Source organism: Drosophila navojoa, chromosome 4 (assembly GCF_054131105.1).
Source record: "Drosophila navojoa isolate 15081-1374.11 chromosome 4, UAZ_NAV_1.0, whole genome shotgun sequence".
NCBI classification, from domain to species: Eukaryota; Metazoa; Arthropoda; class Insecta; order Diptera; family Drosophilidae; genus Drosophila; species Drosophila navojoa.
Window position 1 is genome coordinate 16,607,197 of NC_142892.1, and position 24,693 is coordinate 16,631,889.

Consider the following 24,693-nt stretch of genomic DNA (forward strand, 5'->3'; position numbering starts at 1 on the left):
ATTCGGATTTTGTGGAGTGAAAGCGAGATGGCTATATGGGCTGATCGGACATGCTCGTGGTGCTGCTCACTCTACGATCTAAAGGGCGTAAAACTTGTTACAGCAAAGCAAAAGACATTGTCAAGTTGTAAGAGAACTAAATAAAACAGAATAGAATTAAAATCGTTTTGTAACTTAACTAACTGTAAACGAATACAATAAAATAAATATGTATTATACAAATTAAAGATATTTTTAATATCTATTATGTTTTTTGTATAACTTTTATGTACTTGTATTTGTATATGTATATATATATATTCTTGTAAATTACCCATTCATTTTCTTAACAGAAGTAAAGATAAACACCTGGCTGACACTCTGATAAGTACAGCCGCACCTCAACATGCACAGCTGTCCATATATTAGACTCTCAGTGTACACCTGCTAACAGGCTCTACCTTGTTAACCTGTTAATGCCATAAATTTCAATGGAAGTCAAGAAAAAAATATGCTAGTGTCGCATATGCCTCTCTCTCTCTTCTCTCTCTCTCTCTCTCTCTCTCCTCTCTCTCTCTCTCTCTCTCTCTCTCTCTCCATCTCTGTCTATTACTCTCATTTAACACAAATCCCTGGATAATTCAGCCCCAGCTGTCCCAGTAATTCCAGTTCGTCCTCCGCAACAGGCAACTCGCATTAGCTCACTTTTGTGTGTCAGCCGCCAGCTGCGTGTGGAAGGCAAATGTCAAAGCTGTTTGCCAATGGGGCTTCATTGTTTCTTGGGAATTGCAATTATATCTCGCCGAGAGATTGCAGACATCAGAAAATGACGATAAATGAAACAATGGCCGGGCATAGCTTGGAATATTATAGAAATTGATGTCAAGGCGTTCGTTTGACTGCAGCTCTGTATTAAGGTATTTATATAGAAATTTAAGCTCAAGCTCAGCTGGACGTGCACCTTTATTATTATTTCTCTCTCTCTTCTTCAATTTTGTTGCGCATTTTTTGCAGTCAAACATTTTTCGCCCCGTTGCTTTCTGATATTTAAATATCTCCGAGTTGTTAGCCTTTGACAGCTCTCTCTCTCTCTGCTCTCCCTCTCTCTCGACAGCTGCTCGAGTCAATTCTCATAAATCTACTGCAATTCAAATGCCGTTCTGCATGCAATAAATAAAAATCTTCAAAATGTACGCAACTGACATGGCGTTGCTGCTGCCCCGCCCATTCCTTTCTATGCCACTTTGGCAAGTCATTGAGGCGAGCCGTGCTTCCTGCGCTGATCCTGCGCCTGCCTGCCCGCTTGCCTGCTTGAAAGCTGCATTTCCGGTCACTAATATAAGTCAAAGTACAAAGTTGGTTGGCTGACTGGCTGGCTGGCTGCCTGGCTGGCTGGCTGGTTGGCTGACTTTACTTCACTTCGCTTCTCTCTCGCTTATAATGCAACGGCACTTAGCCAACGCTATGCTGAAAGGATGGGCGGGGTCTCATTTGGAAGGGGTTCGTCTATCTGACTCTGTGTGTCGCCGTGCCTCGCTGATGATTTAAGTGCACTTTGATGCACATTTTTCGTTGCTGCTGCTGCTGCTGCTGTTGCTGCTGTTGCTGCTGCAGCTGCCCCAGATAATTTAATTAAATTATACGCTTCCTTACGTGCATCGGGATGCGCAAGGTGGGGCAGGGGCGCTTGGGCCGAGAAATCGAGGCAGGCTGCGTTCAGTTTAGGGTGTGCAGCTCACATTTTAATAAGGTTTGTTGGTTAGCTAGTTTTGAGGTTGAGCTGAGTGTAGTTTTGGTTTAGTTTTATGCGCTGTCGAAAGGCTTTGTAAGAGGCTTTGGGGTTAAAGTCATTTGGGTTAGCTAAAAAGAGGTCGAAGCAGAGAAAGCCAGCGCTGTGGCTGTGCTGCAGCCCAGTCTAGGCGTATGCTTGATGCACACATTCTGAACTGAGCTGAAAGCCTTCACTTAAGCATCTCTATTATCAGTGCAACAAATGGCAAAAAGACAAAACAACATGGAGCAGGATTTATGAATTTTAGATTTATGCTGGGGTAGAAAACAAGAAATTAATATAAAGCCTCTATGATTCATGAACGGAGATTGTTTTCTCTTCAGCTGGGTAAAAGTCTGTGCAGGAAACGGTTAGAGTTTAAATATGGATGGAGAGATGGGGCGGAGCGAGGAGAAGAGAGAGAGAGTGGATGAGAGAGAGAGAAAGGAGTAAAGAGAGAGTGAAAGAGATTTAATATTAATTTAAATTTATTGTAATTCTAATATAAGTTTTATACAGTAAAAACATTAAAGATAAAATTTAAAAAAATAAATAAATTCTGTTTTTTTTTTTTTTTTGGCAATAATAGTAATTATAATTATAAATAGCTGAAATATTTAACTAAAATAAAATATAAATAAAAATAATATTAATACAATAAAGAGTAAAAACTCTAATGATTAAAATATAAAAAAATCTGTATTGTTTGGCAATAATAATAATAATAATAATAATAAACAAACCCTTTATTAAAAAAAAATAATAATAATAGTCATAATCTAGCATAATTTGTAAATGTTAATAGCTATTAACTTTTATTAATAATTTTAAGACATGGAAGAAATTCCTAATATAAATATTATATGAAATTAAATTTAATGTGTCATACTAATATTTTCTTCCTTCTCCACAGCAATATCTCCTTATCATAATCCTTTACAATTAGTAAACATGAGCACATTAATTGAAATTTACAGCAACATTTCTATGAAGCCTCCTTAAAACACATTAAAAAGTCGTTGCCGGAATGCAGCTAAGAAAAAAAAAGCCAAAACAAACAGAAAAAATTTAAAAATAAAACATTTGCTGCAATCCTTTTGCCAGCCCTTGGCTTGCCCAAAAAGTGTTGATGTTATTCATCAACGTCAAAGTGATTACGTTGTTGTTGTTGTTGCTCTCCTCGTTGTCGTTGTCTCTGTCTCTGGTGTTGGTGACGCGTCATGCGGCTGTCAGCAAGGCGACATCAACTGGTAGCTGGCAATGGCAACTGGCAACGGGCACTAGCAACTGGTAAAAAGCCAGAGCTAGAGCCAGGCCAAGTCCTAGGCTAGGGGGGAGAGCAAAACCCATCACAGAAGCCACAGCAGGCAGTCATCAACAACAGTCAGGAGTCGGGCAACATAATTTTTAGTGTCGCAGCAGAGCACAAGACAGCGAGTAAAAAAAGAAAAAATACAAGAAGAAAAAAAAAATAAACGAAATATGTATCAAAAACATTGACGAAAAACATTTTTAATGCACCAGAAGTCATAATATTTTCATATTTCATGCTTGCTGCGCCATTTTCCTGCACGTACATGTCACAATGTGTCCTTAAAGTGGTAAATATGGTACTCAAAAGTTGTCCAAAATGTTCCGACCGAGCAACAAACAGCAGCCAAACACACTCACACACACAAACACACACACACAGAAACAGAGGGAGAATGAAATTTTCACCTGGCAAAGTTCAGGCGCAAAAATGTCTTGATTTTCGTGGACTCCAAACATGCCCAGCACAGTGACTAAATAACCAACACGAACGGCACACAAAAGCCAGCGACTACGTTCGGTCCACAACATATTTACATAAACAGCAGCAGCAGCAGCAGCAGCACTCCTTTTTGTGCACTAACTGCAGCAGGAGTCGCTGGACTCAATGCTGTGGAATGTTATTCAATGACTTGTTGCACGCTGCGGCGCAATAGCTGAAAGCATTTGAATCAATATGGATTTTAGCTATGTAAATGGGACTATTAAATAGGCACTGAGCCAATAAAATAAAAAAAAAAAAAAATAATAATAATATAAAAATGATAAGAAAAAAGAAAGTGTAAAATAGTAAATAGTAAAAATATATATTAAATATATAAATAATATATATATTAATAAGATATATTTTATGCATATTTAATGCAAATATATATTAATTATATAAATAATATATATATTAGTAAGATATATTTTATGCATATGTAAACATAAGTTTCACATATAGCTAAAAAAAAATTATTAGTATTTTGTATATTATGTAGAAATTTTTCAAAAATATTTTTACATTTTTTTGATTATTTTTATTTTATTTATTTATACTAACCAAGCAAATGTACTTACAATATTTATAACTAAGTTTAATTTATATCTGGAAAATCTAGTATATTATAAAAGATGATCAGTATTTTTTTATTATGTGGAATTTCGTCATAAATATGATTAGTATTTTTTTTTTTATTTATATAGAGGTTTTTTTTTTTTTAATATGAACAGTATTTTTTGTAATTATAAATTTGCTCAAAATGTGTTGAGTATAGACTAAATATTATTTTTAATTTTGTTAGCTGGTTGCTTTTAGATTTAAAAAATATTTTTTATTAATAACTTTAATAACAAACTTTTTTTTTTGTGGATGCCGTTAATAAGTTTAAGTTATCTATATATAATCAAATGGCAGAAGGTTGCACTATATAGTACATTGTGTTTCACTGATCGTCGATTAATATTTATGCTTCTTATAATATTCTGCCCGTATTCATATTCTGTGAATAATGCTGTCAATAAAAGAGATTTATTGCTTAGAAAAAGCATATGAATAAGACAGCAATCAATATCACCATCAACATCGTCTTTCAATCAAGCTGAATTAAATATGTCACAATTTACAATAATTCTACAGCCGTCTCATCAGCTATCTGACTTCCTTCCATACCCAAGTTAGGGCATGCGAAATTCCTTCAAACATCGTCTTTAGCATTTCTTGTTTTTGTTATTTTGTGTGGTGTTTGCCGTCATCAGGTTAGTGTTTAACCTCTGCAGTGCGCTGCAGTCCACTCGAGAAGTCTTTGACTTGCTCCCGCCACCCTTAAAGCTGCGCTTGCCAACCGACCTGTTCTCGTGCAGCCCCCGCCAGGCAGTCAAGCCGGGCCAGTCAGCCAAGGGAGCCCGTCAGCCAGTCAACCGGCTGGCATTGTGCACCCGCCCCCGCATGGTTGGGCTGCGTGCTTGCTGCGAGCATAGCTTTTAACCACTCGTTTGCTCTTTAACGCGTTAACGGGTTAAGTTGCCTATGTGCCATGTTTGCAACCTCCATCTGCAGCCATATTTGTTGCTGTTGTTGTCAGGAGTCCTGCTTGCGGTGCCCTTTTTTATGTGGCCATCAAAGCAGGACTACAACAACAGCAACAACAACTTTGGGTTTGGGTGACTCCGGCCACATGTGTAATTAGTTGACGCTGACTTTGTCATAACTGTTCCACACACACACACTCACACGTCCCAGCAAAGGGTGGGTTCGAGTGGCAGGGGGCGGATTAAGCGCACCGATGCTGAGGCGTGAGTATTTGTCGCTTTTAAATGCCTTGTGGCCACATTTTAAAGTCATTTTGAGGCGCGGTCAAAGCTGCCACAAGCCGACTCAAGTTGCACAACAAATTTTTTTTTTTCGCCCGCGCTAATCGACGGCCATTATGAAGTGGTCGCCGGCTGACCTCTCCAGCCCAAAAAAAAAAAGAACAAGAACTGGTGGCTTTCGCTTTGCCGGCGCTGCGGGTAACTTCATTCCCGGCCAACAACTGCGGCTACTTCAATTTTTTGTTAGGCTGCCGCTGTTGCTGCCCCTACTCTTGCTGCTGCGACTCCTGCTACTGCTGCTGCTGCTGTTGCTGCTGCTGCTGCCCCTACTGTTGCTGCTACTACTCCTACTCCTGCTGCCGCGGCTACTTCTCCTGCTGCTGACCCTACTGTTGCTGCTGCTGCCCCTGCTACTCCTGCTGCTGTCCCAACTAACGCTGCTGCTGCTGCTGCCCCTACTGCTCCTGCTCCTGCTGCATTCATTTCAGATTTTCAGTTTACAGCATTCAGTTTTCAGTTGCAGGCCCAAAACTGACAGCCGTCCGTCCGCTCCCAACCAATTGCCATGTCTAGCTACGCTTGAAGGATGCGGCTTTGTCGCTCTGGCCCCGCCTCAATGCCGCTCCAACTGTCTGCTGTGTGTCGCACAGCCTGCGGTTACAGCAGCGGCTGTTTTTGCCTTTTGCTTTTGTTTTCAGTTTCTTTCTTTCTTTTTTTCCATCAAGTGCTCCACAAAGCTCCTTCGGCCAGCCAAGGTAGCCCAGCAGCAGCAGCAGCAGCAGCAGCCGCCGCCGGTCTTTGTGCATAGTTTCGAGCTGGCATAAAGCGTTTGCCGCAAAGTTTCAAAACAGCGCAGAAAAGGAATTCGCCAAGTAGTAAAACTAATTATTATATTATAACTAGCTACGCCTGGCTACTCCAGCCTCATCTTCATACTATATTGAAATATAGCTCGCTTTCTCTACTTTTTAATATATTTATAATAATTCCTGCACTTCAGAGAGACAGAGAGAGAGAGAGTGAAAGAGAGAGAGGGGCGCATTTTTTTCGCTGCTTTGACGCTTCTTTATTAGTCGCTGGCAGCGCGGTCGCTTCATTTTTCTCCATCAGAGAGCTTGTCATAATTTTATTAGGGCCACGTCGCCCTCGCGCTCTGGCTCTGGCTCTGGCTCTGGCCGCGTCCTGTCAGCATGATAACTCCTTTTCGTGTTAAACATTTTCAGCTTGGCTCTGGCCCACAGTGCATGCCGAGTGTATGTTCTGCATTATGCGGCAGCTGTCGACTGCGGACACATACACCAACACACACACACACACATGCACACCAGCACACTCCTTCACATTTAGATGCGGCTTTGGTCACACTCTCAAGCGTCCGTTGCACGCGACGTCCTGATGTTGGCTCTGTATTCTGGTTGTGGTATACGAGCTGCGACTCCTCTGGAGTCAACTGCATGTCAGCTCGTGTGTGTGTGCGTGTGTGTGTGTGTGTGCGCAGTGATTGTTGCTCGAGTGTTGCAGCTGCCTGCGCTTGATTACAATGCGCCTCATGCTGGAGTTTTGGGTTTGCTCTGGCATCGTTTGCACTGATAACACGTTAAGTGCGCTGGTTTATCCAGCAAGATAATTTGGACAAGTGTCACCTCTCGGATTTTCACGCGCCGGCCAAAATAACAGAAAAAAATGATGGGGTTGGGGTGGGCTGAAAAAAAAAAAAAGTAAAAGCAGCAACGATGACAACGTTGGAAATGCCGCAACTTTTCTGAAATATGCACAAAATTTGTTGGCAACCAGGTTTTGGGGCTTGTTAACTGGCCGGCTAGCTGCTGCTGCTGCTGCTGCCGACGACGGCGACGGCGACAGCAACGGCAATGGCTATGGCTATAGTTGCAGGTGCAGCTGCTGTTTGGGAGCATCCAGCTTCCAGTTGCCCGTTGCCGGGCTTCTAGTTTCTGAACACATTTTGCGTTCGCTCGTTTTCTGTTTCTCTCTCCTGTTTTTTTTTTTTTTTGTCGCTTGTTACCGGCGCGTCGAGTTTTTGTAGCATACTTTTTCGGGTTGGCACACGCGTAATTGGCGCTTGGTCGGTTTCTCGAAAGGCTGCGGCTTTTAAATATTAGTTTAGACTAGCAGAACTCCGGTCATGTGGCCGTGGCAGCTGTTGGCCCGCAAATGCAGGTGTAGCAATTACGGTCTCACAGCAACCGCAACCAAATGGCAACGAGCACAAACATTAAACTACGAAGATTTTTCGAGCTGGCTGTAGTTGTTGGTAATCTTGCACCGGATTATAATTAATGTATATACATGTATAATGAATATACATAAAACTACTCTGCTAAGCTACGGCAACTAATTTGTTATGAATATTTACTTTCAGTTGATAATGGGTATGGGCTTATTGGCGAAATTTATAAGGTTCATTCAGGCAGCTAAATTTGATTTCCTTCGGGAGTTCAAGGTCTGTGACTGGGCAGCTGTATATAATTATATATACTCAGAGCTGTGAGCTCATGAATTAAATATGCAGATTTCATAATTAGGGCAATGAACTTAGCCACACGTTTTAGCTGAATATAATGAATCTTTTGAATTAAATATGTAAATTAGATAATCAGGGCAATGAACTGAGCCGAAGAAAGAAAGGGAAGAAGACAGAATAGAAAAAGAGAAAAGAAAAAAAGATAAGAAAAGAGAAAGGAGAAAAAGAGAAAAGAAAAAAAGAGAAGAAAAAGAGAAAAGAGAAAAAAGGAGAAAGGAGAAAGGAGAAAAGAGAAAAGAGAAAAGAGAAAGAGAAAAGAGAAAAGAGAAAAGAGAAAAGAGAAAGAGAAAGAGAAAAGAGAAAAGAGAAAAGAGAAAAGAGAAAAAGAGAAAGAGAAACTGAGAAAAGCGAAAAGGAGAAAAGGAAAAGAGAAAAGGAAAAGAGAAAGAGAAAAGAGAAAATAGAAGAAGCGAAAAGAAAAAGATAAAAGAAACGAGGAAGAGAAAAAGCAGAAAACTATAAATATTAATATATAAAATAAAAAATATAAAATATAAAATATAAAATAGAAAATATAAAATATACAATATACAATATAAAATATAAAATGTAAAATATAAAATATAAAACATAAAATATAAAATATAAAATATAAAATATAAAATATAAAATATAAAATATATTTTCATTCATGTAGTTGATTAATATTGTTCTTCCAAATATTTTCTATAAACAAAACAAAAATTTCTTTTACTCTCTTTATTAGCACAGCTCAAGCAATAGTTGACATTCCATTGCAGCATTCTAACAGATGATATAGTAGACTCTCGCATACCATCCATTTTGGACAATTGAAATATGGAAGAGGAGCGACTAAATACTTTTGGAGCTGTCATGGGGCTTGCGCATGTGCCGCAGTTTGACAGGAATCAGATGTTTTGGCACATTTGGCGCCAGGCAGCTGCGTTTGTTGTTAACCTTGTCAGCGAAACAGGCAAACAAAACAAAAGCCAAAAAAGCGCTGAGCTAGAGAAGGGCCCAAAGCAAAGAGCAACAACAACAGAGAGACGCACATACGGCTGCCCACGAGCAGCACAAGGGAGAGGGAGAGAGGGAGGTAGTGATAGAGAGACTGAGAGATACAGTTTGACTCTGGGTTAACAGAAAGCACAGTGAGCGCTAAGCTTTACGACCCTTGCTGAATGGAAAACACTGAGCGAGAGAGCGCGAGAGCGAGAGAGCGCACGAGTGTAAAAGCTTTTGGCGAATGCTGTCGCTGTCGCTGGCTCCGCTGCTGCTGCTGCTGCTGCTTTCGGGGGCGTCCAGGACCCGTCAGCGAATCGAGTTGTGGCCGTTGTGCGTTGCGTTGAACGTCAGTAGTTGGAACAAGGACGCGTAGCGTGCAGAAGCTCGAGCGCAAAAAGTCGTGCTCGCGTAACGGAACCGAAGAAAAAAATACCCAAGTGAAGCCTAAATCGCACACCAACAAATTTGTATCCTCAGTGTCGCCGCGTATTGCTGTGTATGTGTGCGCGTCTCTCAGTGTATTTGTGTGTGTGTGTGTTTTGTCAAAAGTCAAAAGTGAAATGCAGCTAAATCAGCTGGCACAGCACATCAATTTGTTGGATATACGCTAGCGTTACGTATACGCAACGTGTGACCGCTGAGGCGCTGCTCGCCCGCGTGGCCTATGCGTGTGCGAGTGTGTGTGTGTTTATTGATTGAACCTTATCTCTGTGTCGCTCTCAAGGATACGAAATATTGAGCTCATGCTTTAAAATGTTACCAAACCGAAGTCGGGCAGCTGCAGTGGCGCCATAAAACTGTTGCCCCCAAACGACAGTCGGACAGCCAACCAGCCAGCCAGCCAGCCAGTCTGTCTCACTGTGCGTGCGTGTGTGTGTGTGCGCCCGTTCAAGGTCACATTTTTTGTGCGGTCACACTGACAAAATGTCACAAGCAAAAACCTAAAAACAAATACAAACAACAGCATTTCTCACATATTCAAAGCGAACAACAACAACAACAACAACGAGTCAACAGCAGCAGCAGCAGCCGTCGCTTCAGCACATTCAAAACAAATTAAAGTAAGCAAAACAAAATTGAAAATAAAACGAAAAGGAAAATCTATATATGTATATATAAAAATGCGAATGGAATGTCGAATCGGTCGAGTGAATATCGAAAAAATCGTATTACAGCAATGGCAAAGGCAACGAACTGCAAAAGTTCACAGTATGTCCATAAGTTTATCCTTCAGTTTAGTCTTGGCAGCAGACACTCACACCCAAAAGTATTTGCCAGACAGCCTTAAGCCGGCTGAAACAACAACAGCAACAACAACATTTGAGTGTGAGTGTAGCACAGGTCATGTGACTGGCCCTGTTTTGTAGGACAACGAACTGAATGAACATCAGCTTCTGCATTATTTTGTTCTTTCGTATCGAAAATACATATTTTCTCATCTACTTCTACAATTTGTTTTTTTTTTTTTTTTTTTTTTTTTTTTTGGTGGCCTGACACAGTTTGTGTCGCTCTTTGAGTAAGCTGCCATAAAAAACTAGCAAATCGCTTACAATACGATGGCAATTTTTTCAGGTAGTGTTAAGAGATTGCCTGAACCAAATTTGATAGCTCCAGGTGTGACATATTTCAGAGATTGCAAAACGTTGCTGGATGGCAATGGGAAATGTAGAGCTAATGATGTGATGATGATGCTACACATAATTAGGAAAATATTTGCCTTTAGCTATGAGAAATTTCTTTACACATGAGCTGCTGAATTCCTCTACTCTGAATGAGCTTGTGCATTTAATTGAAATTGCGAGCCGAATAAATAACTAAGATATTTTTATATAAAAAAAAATGAAAAATCAAAAAGTAAACACTTAAAATCAAATGTAAAAGAAATATATATATATGTGTATTAATATATATATATATATTTTTTTTTTACATATTGTGAGCCGAAAAAACAGGAAAATTATGTTTATATTAAAATATACAAAACAAACAATGAAAATAAATATTTAAAAAATATTGAAGATTATATATAATTATTTTATTATTTTAATACCAAAATATCATACAACAAAGTATTTTGCTTAAATTTTTAAAACATTTCAATGCATTTTAATTAATATAAATATGTATATAAATATAGAAATATTTTGTAATAAAAATAATTAAAAAATTTATTTTTTTTGCCTTAAATTTTGTTATATATTTGTATATGTTATTTAATATTTTTCATTCAAATATTTATTCAAATATTAAAACACATTGAATAAATGCATTTGACATAAAGTTCTATTATATATTTATTTATATATGATATATATATTATATATTTATATGTATTTATATGTATGTATTTATATTATATATATATAAATATTACAAATTTATTTATATATAAATATATATATTTTAAATCAAATTTTTCATAGTTTAATATAAAAAATAAAATATTAAATTAATAAAAATTTCTCCACTATTTAAATACCATAAAAGAATAGTAAAGCAAATGCTAAGCAGAATAAAGTGTTTATCAATTTATTATTCAAATTGAGTTGTTCTCCATTTAGCAGCTATCTGTCGTGTCTTGGCTGGCACTCAAGGCACTTCGCCTCCAGTTGATTGTGAATAATTTTATGATTCATTCACACATGGCAGAAGCTGTGAGAGTGCGGATTGGTATGGCATACCAAAGGCATTTGAGCAGCCGTCGCATATTTTGGCAACTGAAGCATGCGAGCAGCAAAAATTTATTCGGTCTACCCAGTTTAGTATGCATAAAATGTAAGAATATCTTAGATGGTTCGCTTTCGCTCTCAGTTGGACCATTCTCTGTGCTATCTAAATAAACACTTCATTTGTGCCCGGAGTCAAGTGTTGTAAGCAACTTTTGTGCTGTGCCTGGCGGGCGAACGGGCGAATTGCATTGCTGATAAATCATAGCCCAAAAGTGTTTAGCCACGCCCACACCTAGGCACTTGAACACTTGTAGGTCTTGGCCTGGCCCCGCCGGGCAGCCAACTGATTTATCCAGCAACGAACAAAAAACACGTTACATTGACCACACACTCACACACACACACACTCACAGACACACACTTAGCCCAGTTCATGTTGTGCTGACATCAGCTGTTTGGATAGCTAAGGGCTTAGATTTTGGACTGACCTCGTTTTGCTGCGACTAGGCAAGAAAACCCCAAAAATCCAGGCAACAGTAACAGCAACAACAACAGCAACAACAACAATGACAAGCAACAGAAATATGCTGTTGTCCAATGCGCAAATATTTGTCGTAATGCGTTGCACAAACAAGCGCACTAAGCAGACCAAAGCAAACCAAGCCCGAGCTGAAGCAAGAAATGAAAGCACATAATGCATAACTCATACGCAACGTGGGCGAAACTCTGTTTGATATTTTCTTTTAGGGCAACAGCAAACGACAAACGACAAACGACAAACTTACTTAGCCAACATAAAATATGCAGCATGGCCAAATTATATGTGCACCAACATCTGACATCCATTATTGATAAGGACGCCGCTCTAGCCTTATCTACAGGACGACTCGTCTAACATTTTGCAATTTAATTTATATATGCAGAAATTTGGTTTAATCTGTTTAAGTTAACTTTGCTATAAACTGGTTTTTCGACAAGCTCTTAAAAATGAAATTGAATGGCAATTTAATTGCAAGTCAAGCGGGAGCTTAGGGTTGGCTCGAGTTGAAGCATTTATTTAAAAAAAAAATATATAAAATATATATGTGTGTGTATCTAATATTCAAGTTAAGCTCATTCTGGCTACAAGCTCAAAATATGTATATGAAATATAAAAGTGTATAATATATATTAAATATATATATTTATCTAATATTTAATTTCATTCTTGCTGCAATCTTGGCATTTTGAGACGTTCAATTAGTTTCATACGAAAATAAATCGACCTAGTTTTCAGCTAATATTAAAATATTATTTAATATTCAATAATTTAGTATGAGTTGAGTGTAGTAAGTTGGCATCATTTGAATCTGAACTGTAACTGTTCGACTCCGCTCTGACTCCTGAGGTAGAATCTGCTCTATTTGTTTACTTGTCCATATATAAAAGAGCTGGGCTGACAAAATCGTAGGTTAACAAAATAGTTTTTGCATTTTGAATCCTGTTTCTCACAAAATTTTACTTTATTATTCAACAAACAAAGTTTTTAAAAGGAATAAAAGGGGCTACACAAATTTTCAATACAATTTTATCGCCTCAATATGGACATCAGTTTCACACAGAAAAAGAAATCGCTAAGGCCAAATTGATGCCAATGCCAAGCAAAAATATTGAAAAATGAATCACAATTTAAATTTAATTCCTATTTCAAGCAAGAGCTTCGTATTTACTGCAATTTGTTTGTAGCCTATAATTAAGGCTCTGTCGAACGTTGTCTCGTAATCATAATAATGATGCTAAAGAAATTCGTAGCACTTTGCTTTAAAGAACATTTTTACATTTTTTTTCTTGAGTGCTGAGAAGAAGAAAGAGTAGCTGAAACTAAAATCCGGCTGAATTCAAGAAATTGTGTATGAGAAAAATTGAAAAATTTATTAGAAATCAAATTTGATTGAAGCTAAAGCGAGAGTTTAGCCAAACTCAAACAGACATATTTATTTTATGCAACGAATCATATATGTGTATATGCATATACACAAATATATATATATATTATTTGATATGTTTTATAACCTCACTTGACATCTATTCGCTGCTTAAGATATACACTCTTATATTTAAAAGCTAATGCCATATGCACAACTCAATTCCATTCCATTCCATGAGCCAGCTCTTGTTGATTTATGTGCTAGATTTTTTTTTTTTTTTTCAGTTTTTCTCTGTTTGTGGAACGCTGCTTCTTTTTTCATTTTTCCATTTTGCTTTCTATTGCAACGTTAACTAGTTTTCGAGAGTTGTGTGTGGCAGCATTTTACTCCAATTAAATTTTCATGCCATATGAGCATTTTGTGCAGCAACAACAACAACAACAACAAATGCTGGAGTGCCAAGCGAACGTGGCGCTATTTTCAATTTCCGTTCCCTCACAAAAAAAAAACACTGCAAAAGGAATGCGATTTTTTGCTAACACAATCTCATATAGGAATAGCCAAGCAGCGTGCGGATCTTGCTATATGTTAACGACAAAACTCGGACGGACGGACTGTCAGCCAGTCGGCCAGTCGGCCCACTGAGTTAGTTGTAGCACTTGGCACACAAAATTGTTGACGTTTAAAAACGGAAAATAAAGAAAAGCCAAGAGGAAAGTGAACGAGAAGTGAAATGAAATGAGTCGATTGACTCACGGACTAACAGAATGAGCGACTGACCGACTGACTGACTGACTGAATGACTGCCTGCATTGCCACACTGATTGACAGTTCAGGCTCGTTGCCCGCTGCCCATTGACCTCGACTTGCAATTTTAGCATTTGGGTCACTTCCGAATCGTGTTTGTGTAACTGGCTTTACGTTTAAATATGGCAAAGGCCTCTGACAGGACATTTGTCTGCCTAGCTATACGTATAAAATACGTATAAAATGGTACAGCAGCAGAGCTGTCAGACATACATATAGCTTGCATGTGAAATATATGAGATATATACAAAATACAAATCTCTTATACAGTTATATATAAATCTCTCTCTATACCGAAATGCAAATCGATATTTATTTTATTATTAATACATATATAATTTATTCGTAAATGCCCCATTGTTTTGTATATGAAATATTTGCAAATCAAGTGCTGGATTTATTTTTATTTTTCTATTTAAAACATACATGTTATAATTTTTGTTGTTATTTTTTTTTTTTTTAAATATATTTATCGCTTTTTAATTTTTTTTTTATTTAATAATTTTACTTTCAAATTTTATATAATTTTTTTTTTTTTTATTTTTTATAATGTTATAGAAACATGACGACTAAAAAAAATAAATTGATTAGTTCAGAAAAAATCTCTTTGTTTAAGAATATTTTGTAAACTCTTATTAAAGAAATTTAAACTTTTCTATATACATATACATATATTTATATAAATTACATATACACTTTTATAAATATATACAAAGCTTTAACAGCAATGAATTCATATTTAGAAAATCCTTCGATTTACTTTTAATTATTATTTTTTATTAACCCAATCCTTAATAATTTGTATATATTCAAAGCTTAGTCTTTTATCAATACAAATAAAAATCAATAAACACAAAGCAACGGGCAGCATTAAAAGCTAAATGTGTGTGGCAGCAACAACAGCAACAACAACAACAGCAACAGCAGCAACAACAGCTAGCAGCAGCAACAATACTGTCACAACAACAACAACAACAATTTAGATAGCTTAAACACTCAGCTGGTCTAAAAACAGAAAAAGAAGGGCCAAATCACATGCCTCCATCGTCAGGCATAAAAGACGAGCAGCTCGCGTCGAGCTTTTTTCCTCGCTTACTTTTTATTTAGTTTAATTTTATTTCATTTGTATTTTTGTTTTTGTTTTTCTGCTTTTCTGTTTTCTGTTCGCGTTGTATTGGAATTTAGTTGTTAAACTGTCTGCCAAACACACAAATAGTACATATTGTAATGGAAATTGTTGCGCCGACAGTGTTGCATTTGTTATTTAAAATGTTTCGCCGTTTCTGGGTCATTTACCAGGCCCGGGCCCAGACACAAGCCCAGGCCCGGGCCAGGCCAGCAAGTTGGCCATGTTTCGATGTGTTGTTACTTGTAGCCAAGTCTTAGTTACATGCATTTTTGTCGCATTGATTTAGTATTTCTTTTTTTCTGCTTTTATATGCAACTGTGTTTGGCTGGAATAGCTGGAGCTGGTGGATTGGCGCAGAAGGTTATGAGCCCATTTGAATATTACATGTATTGCTAGTTTCGTTTGGAACATACTTCTGCACTCTTCCTGGTTCATTTCGTCTAACATTTACGATTGGCTTCCTCTCTCCTTACTCAAATGGTATAGATAATTTTGAGCTTATGTATGAAGCAGCACTGGGAGACGGGGAGATGGCAGACCCACTCTTTTAAGTTCAACTACAAATGCCGCTTTTATGATTAATTTTTCCTAATTGTTTCTCTTTTTCCTAAGATTAGCAAATCTAAGACGATTCAGGCTTGAGAGAAATATTTTTTTTTTTGCTCATTTTAACAGTTTCTCATTGTATATAACTGAAGCAGTTTATTTCATATTTTTATACATTTTTATTTTTTATTACAGCTTCCTTTTGCTCCATTAGTAAAATATTTAATATAATATTTTTTTTGCTTGTTCACTCTTAATAAATAACCATAAAGTGAATAGCTTTATCAAGCTGACAATCAGGGGATTGCTCTCGATAAATAATATAGCTGACTGTATAGAGCATAGGCGAATATAACTCAAGAGGACAGTTGAGTAGCAATGCACAAATACAGCTGCAACTGTTTAATATATATATTAATATATGTATATATGTATATATTCTCAGTAATAATATAACTTCTCCCGTTTGACTGTTAGCAATGTATGCCAACTCGACTGCTAAAGTATATATAACTCTTGGCCTCTACTATATGTGTCACAATAAATAACCTCATTCATATTATATTATATTTATATATTCCATGCACATAACTACTCTCTGCTGTTTCACTATTTGCATATGTATGCATGCACACAGAACTTCTGATTGATATATGAATATAACTCTTCAGCTGGAGCCTCTACCTAACACACTTATGCAGGAGATAGCCGCATATAATTATTTTAATACATTCTCAATACACCAACGAGTCTCTCCCATTGGACTATTAAAGCAAATACATGCACCCTCAGCCAACTCTTCCACTTTTACTTTCAGTAGTTCTCAACTCTTAACTCGTATTTATTATTGTTTCTCATTTGGCATACAGCTAAGCCTGTGGCATGATAATTTAATGCCTGCCTATATATTACGAGCCTGCTCTGGCCTTCAATTCGTAATACTTTCGCTCTGAGTGGGGCTCAGTGTCAGCCAACTCTTGTAGGCAACATTTTTATTGGCTTTCGTTTTTTAAATGTTTTTCGTTTAGTTCTTCTCTCTCTCTATCTCTATCTCTCTCACTCTCTGCCTGGCTTTGCGTGTATGCGCTTAATATATTGTGCTGTATGATATATATGTATATATGGGACTGCCTGAGCTCGTATGTGCGCTGCTCTTTGCCTTGCATGTTGAAAATGCTTCATTCTTGTTTGTATTTTTTATTTTTATTTCGGTCGTGTGGAGCGGGGCATACAAAACTCGGCTAAAACAAATTACGTACGAGCTCAAGGCCGCAGCGGCCAGGCGGTCAGGCTCGCTCGCAATTATATTGTAAAGCATCGGGGCTTTTGGCCACTCGACGCCCGCACTAATGAAAAATGCTGGCTCGACTCTTTGCTTGCTTGCCACTTTGCCACACTCTGCCACACTCTGCCACTCTCTCAGTTTGCCCACTCACTCACTTTTGCCACTTTGGCGCTCTATCGTTTGGCCATTTGGACCATTGCATGTGTTCATAAATAATTAAATTTTTCTTTGGCTGCGTACTAGAGTGAAAATTGGCACAGGGTCGCTCACTAATTAGGCGCATATTTCATTTTCGGGCTTCCACTGCGCCGAAGTCTGTCAAAAAGTCGACCCAGCTGGCAGGAGCAGGAGCTGGGAGCAGGAGTCCGGCAGGAAACGGATGCATGAAATTTGCATGCACACAAATGTCAAATGTAATGTCCGAGCTCGTCAGCCTCGCAACTTGTAGACGGATTTGCAACTGCAGGCAGTTGTAGTAGTTGTTGTTGTTGCCGTAGTTGTTGTTGTTGTTGTTGTTGCTGCTGTTTCCTGCTGGACTAGCATTGGACACAATAATGCCGACGTTGTCGCCAATTACAAAGACAACTAACTGTTTGACCTGACGTGGCCTACATACGACTTGATTTCTTTGATCAAATATGCCAGTGCATCTGGTGAAATGTTTGATTTAGCCTCAAGCAAGACATGAACTGAACTTAAGTGAAACAAGCATATACGGGTTATATTTGAGTAACTATCTGTTATTACAGTTACGTCTGTCTTTTTTCACATTTAAGTGTGAGAGACAAGTTAGCTCAAATTTTTATTGGTGTTAAAATGTTGCATACTTTTTATTGTATACTTCATTTATTAAATTTAATTTCATTAGTTATTATATTATTTGTTATTTTATATATTTTAATTTTTATGTTTTATTTTAGTTTTTTTTTATTTTAATATGATATATTTTTATTTATTTTTTATTTATATATTATTTATATTGATCAACAATTGTTTTATATATTGTTTGTTAATTTTATAACAGATTACCTATTTTAGCTTTTAATTTTATAAAAGGGAATTATATTTCTCTATTTTAACATAGTATTGTTTTTGTATTTTATTTTCTTTTTATTTATTTTTTATTTTTATTTTTTTTTAATAAAGGAATATAATTTTTTTTTTTTTAATTTCATTTTCTTCATTAATAATATATTCTATGTGCTGCTTTTATTTTTTATTTCTTTTCATATTTCGTATACTATGTATTTATTATTGCAATGTCTTTTCTAAATACATTTTTATTTATTAAAATAAAATTAAAATTAAATTTTAATTTTTTATTTATTTTGTTGTTGTACATATTTTCATTTTTTCTTTATATATATTAAATATTTATTTAATTTAATAATATCCCCTAACTGTTCCCCTCTTTAATCTAAGCTAAGAGCTTGCTCACTTTTCTACCAGTTTTAAAATTGTCCCAATCATCTCCATCTATTGTGTCGCATTTCGATTAAGCTGACTCGCTGCTCGACTTGGCCAGCATTTGGCTGGGCACGCTCTGCGCCATCTTTTCGAATTGAAATTGAACTGTGTCATGGCAGGCCCACAGGAGTGCAAATAGTTGTTGTCATATAACAGAAGCGAAACAATTGTGGCAAACATCCATGTTACGTGTCCGTTGCGCTCTGCTTACGTGGCGTGGCCTCTCCCCACCAACCCAGCCCGAGAGCAGCCCAAGACCAAGTTCTTTCTCCGACTGACTCACATGCAATTGCATTTGCTTCATTTTGAAATTTTGGCTTTTTTACCAGCGTGTACATGTGTGTGTGCGTGTGTGTGTGTAAAACTTTATAAGTTATATATATTCGCTTGGTCGCAACAGCTTGGCTGTTGGCCCAAAAGCCAAGCATCAATTTGATCAACTTGGCGCCAGTCTTTAATATGTTTTCCTAGCTATTTCTTTGCTGGCTTTGCGAGTTTTCCTTTACTCGATTTTTATAGAGAGATATATACTCATATATATATATATTTTTTTTTTCCTTTCTCATTTTCTATTTTTCGTGTGTGCTTGTTACACGCCATTTAGTTTCACTTTGCATATTCATAGAATTTTGGCCAGGACCACAAACATATTATACATGCATTTGGTCAAATGCTTCGACTGCCAGCTCGCCAGCTAGACAATTGCTCACATTTTCTTCATTTAGGGCAGGAGCTTACAGGCAAACACACACATACACACACACACACGCACACATACTAAAGCCAAAATGACAACTGAAGTTCTGTGGCCAAACTTGAAATGTGGCTGCAATTTTTCGTTTATAGAAATTGCTTTTCATATGTTGCCATGTGTGCGTGCGTGTGTGTGTGTGTGTGTGTTTTGATAAATTTATATAGTTTTTGCTTGTTGAATTGCAGTTTTCTTCGTCTCGCAGCTAATTTGAAGTTTGTCATTGCGAGTTGCCGCAAAAGATTGCAACAGCGCTGCCAAGTTATGAAGAATTACAGATTTTATTGATACAGAGCAAAAGATAGAAAGAAATAAAAAAAAAAAACAATAGAAGTAAAGCTGAAAATTGTCAAAAATAATAATAAATATCAAATTGAAAATAGCAGACACATGAATAAATAACGGCAGATGTGCAGATGCGTTTGTTTGTTGTGCAAAAATGATTTAAATATGAATTAAGCAATTTATATTTAAATCAAATCATATTCCTGGCTTCCAATTTCGTGTGTCATTTCACATAATTCGACTTTTTATTGTCCTGTGGTCTGTCAGAGCAATGCAATCAATTAATTAAAAGCCTCTAACGAACTGCTGCTGGCAGGCAATGCGACACGCACTTATGCCCGGCAAATGCATGTGTGTGTGTATGTGTGAGCCAAACAGAATTTCAATTGCAAACGCTTAAAAATCCACCTCCCACACCGACGACTGAGGCTTAGCAATAAAAAGTGCTTTTTGTCTGTGTAATTTGATTTGCATGCAAACTAAATAAATTGCTAGCACAGTTTTTTATGCCGGCGACAAACGTGCTGGGCCAGCAACAAAAAAGTAAAGAGAGAAGAAAAAAAAAACACATATATATGTATATAATACAGATAAAATCCGGCTAACATATGACAGATGAAATGCAAGAAGAGCGCGCTCCATGAATAAACAAAATGTCATTGAAAATTGTATCCATAAAGAGCGAGCATCAAGGATGCAGAGCTGTCAGCTCGACAGAGAGTCGGACAGGCAGACAAAACAGACAGACAGACAGTAGCTGTGGCTGTAGCTGTAGCTGGAGGGGCGAGCAGTTGGCCTTATCAAGTGCCAATAAATATGAACGATTTCACAATAAACACGCGCCGGCCAAGAATGCCAATCAAAAAGTCAAGTTAAATAGGAAAAAAACAAAATAAAAAATAAATAAATAAAAAAGAAAAAGGAAAACAAATACAAATACAAAAAAATATATTTATTCAAGTGTTTATATGGACACTAAAATTGTAGCAATTAGGCCGGTGTTTGGGTTCATTTCCAGTTGCGAGTGCGAGCTGACATTTGCATGCATGCATATGCGCGTTGATTGAGCGCTGCCTGAAAGTAGGCCAGGACTTCAGCCAGGATGCTTTGAGAGAGCTCGCTTTCTTTTCGAGTGCGAGTGCGAGTGCGAGTGCTTGGAAATGTGGGCCAAGTTGTTTGTTTGTCTGTTTGCCTATTGATTACATTCAAGACAGGAGCGCAGGCGTCTTACCTATGGTCGAACGTGGCGTATGCGCGATATAGCGCACATTAAAATTCAATTTACGTGCGCGCGCTGACAGTTTGAACTTTAATTAAACTCACGACAGCCACACCACTCGCCCTGCTCGCTTGACAAGGGTCATTGATTAGGCAACCTGCCAGATTATGTGGCAGGCACGTGTGCCGCTGCCTGCGAAGAAGCTAACTGTAGTACCACAGAGAGACACATAATAATAATCAGAAAAAGCTAATGTCTAATGTAATTTATGTGCCCGCCCAGAGCGCATACGAATGACATTTTGACAGCCCAGCCAAGGCGCTGGGCGGGGCCTTTCAGCGGGCCAGGCAAAAATTCTTGAAATTTTCGACTAATTAAGTCATTGAATGCCGCACGCTGCTGGCAAATGGCGATGGCAGTGACAGTGGCAATGGCGGTGGTGCTGGTGGTTGCTCTTAATATACAGGTGACACGCAAACACGTCGACAATTATCATCAGCCCAACGGCAATAGACAGCAGCGCAGCGCAACTTTTGGCATATTTGAAAGTTTCCCCGCCCGAAATTAAATACGCAGCCATTTGTCTAGGGCGAGAGCGAGCGAGTGAGCTCTGACTAAACAAATTAACGCCATTTGATGTAGGAAATGAGAGTGCTTAGAGCCATGATAATGAAACAGTTTCATATAAATGTGTGTTTAAATGACAAAGACACATGCACTTGACTTGAGCTCAAATGCTAATAAATTGTCGAGAACTTTAACAGCAATTTTTTATTATTTAATTTCCGCTTTCTTTTTACTACAATAATACTAAAGTCTTTTTTGGCATATAAATGCATTGTAACTTGTATTACAAATATTTCTAAGGGCATTTACCGTAACTTTCTTTGCATTTTTATGGCGCACACAGTGGCTAATCCTGGGCTGCTTTTTATGGTCCACCTGCAGAGTTTATAGCTCCAGCCGCATTAAAACTTGTACATGCTGTTCAGTCCCTAGCTGTGCTAGCCCACACTTTTAATTAAAGCTGCAAAAAATTGTAACGCTTCCCCATTTTATGCACATATGCAACTAGGGACAGAGACAGAGACAGAGAGATGACTAAAGTTGCCCAGATAGAGAGAGACCAATTAAACCATATCGCATACATTATAATTTTATTTTTATTTTAATATTTATGTGTTTCGCTATGCCTCCCATGTGTGCATACACACACACACACTCTCTCACACACACACGTCTCAACGTGTGCCATAAAAATGGCGCCCAATTACTTAAAACTAACGAAAATTCCCCAAGCGTTTGCCGTACAATTTGCGTTCATAAATATAAATATCACACCTTTGCAGGGTTTCGTTAGTAGCGTAGGCTCTGTCCCATTGGAGTGTGTGCGCTCTCCATGTGTGTGTGAGTGTTAACCAGGCCAAGACAATGCTAGTTTGCTATTGCTCTATTTCCATCTCTATATGTTTGGCTTGTCCCTCTGGTGTTCTTACTCGCCCCCACTCTCACTCTCCCTCTCTCTCTCTCACTCGCTCTCTCTCTCTCTCTCTACATGTGGTGTATTCAAGTAATCAAAAATGCAAATCGAGCCCATGAATTTCGAATTAGTTTTTAGCTCGTCTCGCAACAACAAGAACAACAATGGCAGGCTTATAGCCAACGCGGATTTTAGGCTAACGAACACACGTACACACAGACACACCCACACACACACTCTCTCTGTGTGTGTGTGAGCACTATTGAGTTCTGTACGTGTAACAAATTTGTATCAGTTAGTTGGCGGCCTGCCTGGCAGCGTTTACCTGGCAGATAGTAAAAAAGAAAAAAAAGACCGAGGCGAATCAGAATAGTTAGTGGCACAGCGCGTGCAACGCGTTTTGACAGTCCACTGCACTGAGAGAAAAAGTTTATTCACTTATGGGTTACGTAAAAGTGAGATTAGAGCTTTAATTTAATATTTAGTAGGGTATTTTTGTGAAAATGGAAGGATTTTATATCATATGCGGAAGTTCAATTGTATTTTTATTATTTATTTAAATATATAATTTATTATCAATTTATATGTTATATCTGCTCTTAAATGAATATATTAATTTTTTAATAGCCAAAATATTATTTGGATTATTAAAATTGATTATAAACAAAACAATAAAAAATTTTCAAAAATTTAGCTAAACTAAATTGCAAATTTTGATTTGCCTTCATAGCTTTATATGGCTAAAGCAATATTGTTATGATTAAAATTAAAAGAGTTATATAAAATGTGTATAAATATAATTCGTTCATAATTGATACATTGGAATATATATTTTTATTATTATTATTCAACTAAATAAAGTCGTTGACTTATCTATTATATGAAAATTCAATATTATATAATTTTTTGTATATACAAACTAAATTTATATTTAATTATTTATTATATATATCAATAACATAAGATGACTGCTAATGCCAGACTCCATTAACAGAAATTGCTTCTCTCCAACATAGCTTTGCTATGCTATTAACAGAATAAAATTAACAGAATAATGTTAATAGCATAGCTCCGGCGTCAGCTCTGTTACTAGTACACGGCACTTAGCGTTCTGTTAAGCACTTGCTCTCTGGGCTTTTACTGCACTTCTTACCTTTACTCTACATATACGTATATCCACGTTATACTTTATACTCTATATTAATAAATAATGTTTTTATATAAAGAGCAAATATATTCTGTAGAATGTCTTCAAATTAATCAATTTTCTTTTTCCCAACTTGTATTATAAACTTTCGCTTAAACTTCAAATATATATATTCGCTATAAATTCGCCTGCACCATCACTTTATATTACAAAGTAATATTTATTTCGTTCAGTATCTCAATCGTTTTATGCTCATTCTTCTGCTGCTCCTTCTACTCTTTTTTTTTAGGTGGTTTTCCGGGTGGTTCGTGGTCCGTTTTGATTTGCGGCGTGTTGGTTTTTGAGTCTGTGTGTGGCTCTGTACGTGACGCGCATTTGCGCTCGATGCCCATCAAATATAAAGTGCCTGCAATTTATACTTGAATTCCAGCTGTAAAAGCAGCGCAGCAGCAGCAGCAGCAGCAGCAGGAGAAGCAGAGCTCTGCACTGCATTGCACAGCAGCAGAAAATCAATGTAAATATTTTGGGAACGCCTTTTAGCGCGGCTTAAAACGCTTCCGAATAGTTGCCATCGCCTGTGCCCAGATGAAGTAGTTGTAGATGCCATTGCATTTTCCACAACTCCTGCTACTCCTGCTGCTGCTGCTGCTGCTGTTGTTGTTGTTGCGCTCTGCATTCCACTGGTTTTTGGCTGGGTTTGGCTTTCTTTTGGGCCCGTTTTAGAGTTTGGGATTTTGGTTCTTGTTCTCCTTGTTCCCGCTGGCATTTTCAATTTTACTTTATATGCAAATTTGGCAGTGGCAACGGCAACGGCAACGACGCCTGCCATTGATAGCTGCCGCCCTGACCCCGACCCCGGTTTGAGCGCTTTAAGCCAGCTTTATGTCCAACTGTGCCTCTGCATTGCATTTGAATTTCTATAAATTTTACATTTTCTATTTAGTTGCAATGCCAACTGCCACACAGAAGAGTCCAGCCCAAATCCGAGCCTGTCTCTGTGAGATATTTCATTTAATTGTTGCATGTATCGATTTTGAAATATTCATAAATACTTGATTGGCAGCGTGTGAAATTGAATGGATTGCTTGGCAAATATTATTTATCGATCATATTTCTTATATGTATTCATATCGGAAA

The 24,693-nt window shown here is 37.5% G+C and overlaps 1 protein-coding gene across 1 annotated transcript in view; it reads left to right on the forward strand.

Moving 5' to 3' along the window:
* Positions 1-9,165: 9,165 nt before the first annotated feature.
* Positions 9,166-24,693, forward strand: part of LOC108650240 (uncharacterized) — an 86,346-nt gene continuing 70,818 nt past the window's right edge. The window contains exon 1 of the mRNA XM_089259196.1: positions 9,166-9,925. The gene's annotated coding sequence lies outside the window, so the exon portion shown is untranslated. The remainder of the gene's footprint in view (positions 9,926-24,693) is intronic.